The sequence below is a fragment of the Drosophila arizonae genome, chromosome 4 (genome assembly GCF_054131065.1).
Source record: "Drosophila arizonae isolate 15081-1271.41 chromosome 4, UAZ_ARI_1.0, whole genome shotgun sequence".
NCBI lineage: Eukaryota > Metazoa > Arthropoda > Insecta > Diptera > Drosophilidae > Drosophila > Drosophila arizonae.
Window position 1 is genome coordinate 22,426,548 of NC_142924.1, and position 6,840 is coordinate 22,433,387.

Sequence of the window (6,840 nt, forward strand, 5' to 3'; positions counted from 1 at the left end):
GAGCAGTTGCAAATATTTAAATGTGTCGTTAGTAGCTGAAAATAATAAAAATTGAATAATGAAGAGAAATCCCAAAAAAACAAAAAAGAAGTAAATAAAATAGTAGTAGCAGTGTCTTTAGCCATAGTAGAGGACGACAAAGTAGATAAAGACGAAACTGAAGAAGAACATACATACCATTACATACATACATCAATCAATCAATCAAACAAATAAACAAAAGCGAACGGCAAACGGCATAGTTACATACATCATAGCATTAAACTAAGCATCAGTGTTTGTGTATAGCTCCTGCATGAAATGTAATACAAATACATATTCGACATATGCATTATATATATACATACATATATATGATCCCCACAGTTAGACTACTCAACAGCCCGAATCAATGCAGACCCTAAGAAATAAATACTATTTATAGCGCAACAACCAGAAGAAAAACAAAAACAAAATACGACAGACCCCATTAAGAAATTAAAACTAAAACTAAACAGTAAATGGTAAAAAGTAAAGCGTAAACTATAGTAAATCGTAATACCGTATAAGAGACTCGATCATAAGATAGACACAACAATGGTGCGAATGCGAACTGACTGTGACAGCTGTGAGCCTTAAACAATGTTCCACATGTTCCCATCCAGCTTTTAACCTATTTTGGTTAGTTCGCCTAACCGCAGTTTAAAACTAACATAAACTCTCCTTTAAAATTAATAATTAATTATATTTTGCCAACCTCAAAGGAATGCCCCAATCAAACCCCAACCACATTAACCACAATTTCAACAGACCGCTCCTCCTGCTGCTCTCCTTTTACCTAGTTCCACTCTTCAAATTAGAGTTCGCTCACAGGCAGTTCAAAGCATTCGGCCATTTAGACATAAACCAAACCAGCGACAGGCTCATTATTTTGATACCGCTTACCGATTGTGAACTAATGCATTGTTTGATTGTGAACTAAGTTCCGGAACTAAAATCACTTTAAGTTACCACTGACTCAATTTGTAATATACTAAGCTCTATTTAAAACAACAGCAACAACAACAACAATAAGAACAACACGTAAGCAATATGAATATCGTGACATACACTCTTATACACTTAACATAACTGTTAATCTTGTTTACTCATTCCGCTGTACAAAACTACGTAGTTAAGTTCAATTGTGAATGGTGTGTAATTAACGCCCATAACGAGGCAATTGCTATTGTCTTTCAACTTGCAACGTGCAACGTGCAACGTGTGCAACATTCAACGGCCGAATTAAATGCATTGCGTACTTATTTATTTATGCAAATTTAGTTAAATGCAAATTAATTATATATGACTGCTAACTGCTAAATGAAACTGAAATCGCTGAAAACACACACAACTACAGAAAATGTTTGCCAGCAGCAACAACAACTGCAGCCATTTTCCCAGGCACAAAACGACAAAGCCTCGAAGCAAAAATTATTTTTGCATCATTAATTTACATTTATATTCAATTAAAGCGCAAACACATGCCGCATTTAAGCAACAACGGCAAACATACAACAATGAAGAAAAAATATAGGCGCGTGCCAAGTGGGCGTAACTCGATGTGCGGCACGGGCCGTGGTTGGCAAACAATGCCAAAAGTTTAAAGCAAACAATATGAGAAAAAGTTCAGTGCCAACTAAGAGCAGCAAACGAGGGTGTGCAGGAAGTGAGCGAGAGTGAGGGAGTGAGATAGCGAGCATAAAGCTGCTGTATAAGTCCCACGCACAAGTCAAGTGACCCAGTTCTTATATTCTGGCAGAGGCTAACACAATTTAGAAGAGAGTATAACTCGATTAAGTTACTTAAGCATTTCCCATTAAGCGTTTGACATTAGGGGAAAAATGCAAACTGTGAACATCACTGAGCAGCTGCTTAACGAGTATAAGAGTTTTTATGTTAGAGCTTACAGTGCACTGCAGCGCTTAAAACTTTCATCATCTCCGTTTTCGATCATTCCTTACAGCATCTGTTATTGGTTAGCCACTGATTTACGAGTTATAAAACTTAACACTCTGTTGAGTAACATAATACATTACAGCACTTTCGAATGCGCTACTTATTCTTTATGAGTTTTAGAAAATGTGCACTTTCGCTGCATAGCTGAGTGCTGACCGCAAAATGCTTTGGCAAATCCAACCAAAATGCACCACGTGCAATTTGGCTAGCTAGAAACTTTTCATATAATTTATATTAATTAACCACTTTTAAGTGCGTTTTCACATTTGGCCTCATGGCCACTTAAACAAAGTCAACACGTTTAAACCAAATGCATAACTATGGTACGAATGAAAGAGTTTGTCAACTTTTCGGCTAGACTGAGAGAGAGGACGAGTTCGAAATTATTTGTTTGTTTGTTTGACTGTTTGTCCATTTTAATGTTGCGCTTGTTGCGGTTGCATTGCACTGTTTAAAATCTGTTTAAGTTTTGTGCAGTTGTCAGCTATGGGAAAATTACTTTACAAGTGATGCATTTATAATAATTTGCATAATAAATTATTTTCAATGAATTTCACGTTACAACAACAACAACAACACGCACACAACAACAACTATATATAGTACATATATATATATTAAAAATTACAAAAGCAAAAAATCCCTCAAACAAAATGTGAAAAATATGAAACCCAGCAAAATGAAAACACACAACAACAACAACAAAAAAATAACAAAAATTTGCAAAATAAAAGCATGAGTAAAAAAATATAAAAAAAATACATTAATATTAAAAAGCGTTTAATTTGCCAACATTTTAAGTTGTGTCGGGAAGGGGATGGGAGTGCGGGCTATATAATGTGATAAATGTGCCGAGAGCTTTGCATGCGTAGCAAAATTTCACTGGTGTGTGATCATTAAGAATTATTTTAAATGGCATTCAATTGCAGATTTTTTCAAATTGAATTATGTGAGCAGAACGACAAATGCGAGAGATGCTCTGCAGCTCTGCAGCACGAGGAATTGCCATGGCAATTTGCCAACATTGCGTATGCTTAATGAGCTGAGCTCACAAAACGGCCACAAAGAATGACAATTACTCGCCCAGCCAGGATGCAGCCGATTTGAATAGCAGCCAAGCGCTGGCCATGCACATGTACATAATTGGTAAGCCAACTGCAACATATACGAAAGTATGCCAATCAGCCAGTTACAAAAATAATTTACGCAAAACCAGACGAGGGCAAGAGATGGGAAATGGAAATGGCAAACTATCAGAATTGCATATGAAATGCTAAGTAATAGGTTTTGAAAGCAGAGATTGAATAAATATTATAAATAAATAGCAAGCTCTTAAAATGTTTCTTGAAGTGTTGAGAATCACATAGAAGGGCGTTATTCTGGGCGAAGTTGCTGTTGGCGGAGGGAAGAAGCCAACCAAATTTAATACAAATGAATGAGATGAGTTAGGTTAGTCTAAAATCTAATGTAGAATGGTGCATTAAGAAAGTCTTCTTAATCAGGAGTACCCAACTAGCAGCCACCCTTACCTATGCGCTGAACTGGGTTGCCTATCGGTCGGCGCTTTTTGACATCATACATAAAAGCATTACATGCTTACATGCACATTCACCAATACGCACTCCCATACATTTATACAACCCCACGTATAGTTCACACTCCTCTTACTAAGTACAATATGCAGTGGCTGCACTTCGACTGCTTTATGGGCTCTACTATGGGAAGTTAGTTATGCAAAAAACTTTTTCTAGATGCATTTTCTTAATGAATTTTCATATTAATGTAATAATGGTATAATGTAATATGAGATATGTAAACTTTGGAGCCACATGTTAATGTTAAAATGAAAAGAAAAACAGTAATGACAAAAAAATGCGATGACTTATAAAAAGTAAAAAACTCATTTTAGTAATGACTAATAACACTGATTATTATTTAAATGAAATGAGGGTTTTCCATAATCACTACCATCACTATCGAGTGGAGCCTTCATCGATGGTTTAGCAGACTCACTACGACGATCAGACAGACCGGCTTAATAGTGAAAACTAGTTTTGAGCAAGAATATTCTGAAATATTAAATTTTAAAGTTTAAGAAACAGCCAGTCCAACATGGCAAATAAATAGCCTATTGAAGTGTTGGTCAATCGAAACTGAAGAGGTTTAATTTTGGAAATATGTCGATTTGCAGATTTAGATTAAGATGGCAAAAAGGTATGCAACATAAAACCCGTTTGGTCTTCTTGGTCTTCTCTCAGTATCAATGCTATTCAAGTATAATTGCTCTGGCTCGGTTCCACTTCAGCGTATTCAAATTTCATTATGAGAATCTCAAAGTGGACAAACAAAAAACTGACCGAATCCTTTTGACACTAGACTCTTTGACCCAAGCAAGAGAGTTTGTGTTATCATTTTTTCTTGGCACATTTTGAAGTCTGGCAGCTCATCCGCCTAAGTGAAATGACGAACAATAAAGCCGACCAGGAAATTGATATGCGAATGTAATATCCAATTCAGCTCAACAATCGAAACTTACTCAGCCACTTGGCATAATTTGAGCCAAAGAGCGTGATACGAATTTTCTGTAAACTACTAACCATAAAAGGCAAAAGGACAATGCAATAAAAAAAAAAGAACGACCAAGAAAAACAACAAAAATAAATAAAATGCTGTCACATCAAATTCGAGTGGCAATTCCATCAGCCAACCTAAGGCCTATTAATTTTCAAAACACACCCAAAAAATGCGAAACGAAGGTAGAAGAAACGGGGAGAGGGATAAAAAGAGAAATAGAGACTCCCCGAAGGCAAACAACGCCTAAAAGTATTTCAATAATTTGGCCCCAAGCCGAAAAATGAATGCGTGAAAGGGCGGCAAAAATGTAATACCTGCTGACAAGTTTCGCATTTCTATGGCCATTAAACCCTTTTACGACTGATACCTGGAGCACAGAATTTTAGCATATTTCAACAGTTTATAACGCAAATAATGCTGAATTGTGCATTTCTAATAGGCAACTGGAAACTGGCAACTGTCGAGCTACAAAGCCAATTTCAGCACTTGCTGCCATTGCCGACAGCCTCGACTCGAGTCATAAAAATCTAAATTTCAAAGCGACAGCAAACATCAGACCATGTGGGAGATGGGGAGATGCTAGCAAAACAGTTTGAATGACAGAAATTTTCGACACAAGACATGTGCGGCATTTAAGTGCAGCAGCAGGAGCCGACGCACATGAAGCAGCCGCAGCAGGCATAACACCAAAGATGGCCAGCAGAACAACATGCCTCTAGAGTGTGCCTGTGTGTGTGTGTGTGAAAGTCAAGGTATGCAAAAATCTAAGTCATCTTCTGATGAGCCACATATGTATGCATGTGCATGCCACACTTGTGTGCGTGTGTGTGTGTGTGTGTGTGTGTGTGCGTTTATTGGTGTGTGGTTAGCAGCAATCACCTGAAACTTGCACCGACTCTTTCTTGTCCATGCGGGGCTAAAGGAGCTGAGGACGCAGCTGCTCGTCGTAAAGTGCAATAATGCCTGAATTTATGCAACTCGAGTGTAATAAAAATATGCATAATTCTGCAATAAATGATTTTAAGTAACACACACACGCACACACACACACACACACAGAGAGAGAGAGAGAAAGAGATACACAGTTGATTTACCCAAAGCTGTTTGCTATAGGTGACAGGCGACAAGAGTTTCAATTTCAGTACAAAATGTCAACGTATGTACGATATGTTGATAAGCAGATGAATAATATAAACTTAAGGCAAATACAATTTTCTTTCCATAATAATAACATATATAGCAACTAATCTCTATATTCTACATACTGCTAGATCGTTTACAGCTGTGTTGTTGGACAACAATATTAAATAATAAATATAATATGTTAAAAAGCAATTAGATATATTAGTAATACGCTGAATATAAATATGTCAAAGTCCTTCACAAATAGCACTTAAATAAGAAATAACAATTATTTGGACTTTGCACAAGTATATAAATTATTTTTATCTTTAACTTGGCTTTTGCGCGTGTGAAAAGTTGAAAACTGAAGCCAATTTGATTGAAAAATTTTGACTAAAATAGTAATATACAAAAAATTATGAATAAAATATATTGATTATATTTTCTATTTTATCAATAAAACAAAACGGAATTTAGAAAGAAAAGAACCATTTGAGCAATAAGATCAACCAGATTTGATCTATTTAGATTATTTTTGTCTGTGATTTTTTAAACTATATCATATGCATATATTCTTAATAATTTATTGCAATAGATTACTCTGTAAATAACTCCATTTTGGATTTATAAACTCTTAAGCTTTAGCTTAACTCTCTCACTTAATCCCATTTCATGCTTAATTTGTCGGCTGTGCCCATCTGGCGCTTATTCAATGTTGCTTAAGTGTTATTGCACTTACTGCATGCACTGGCATAAAGGCGAAATCTTTTGGATTACAACATCAGGGCAAATATGCTACCTGTGCTAAGTGAGTGGGAGTGGGAGTGGGAGTGGCGCGTCGAGGGCGACACTGTTATGGCCGCTATGGCCATAACTGTTGTAGCTTGGCAAAACTTAAGCCGTTTGCAGGTGTTGCAGCCCAATTGCAGTTTATCTGGCTGAACTGGCTGCCTCGGCTCCTTTGGCTGGGCTGACTGGCTGGCTATTCTTTTATTTTTAGCTGGGAAAACTTAATGATCTGTGCTATATGTTGCGGGTCATCAGCTTGGCAGTGGCTTTACGCGAGCTAAGAAGAAGAGAGGCTAGCAGGAAATTAAGTTTTGGCTTGTTGTATTGCGTAAATGGCTTTTTAGTTCTTTTTGGCTTGCGCGGAAGTGAATTGCATAA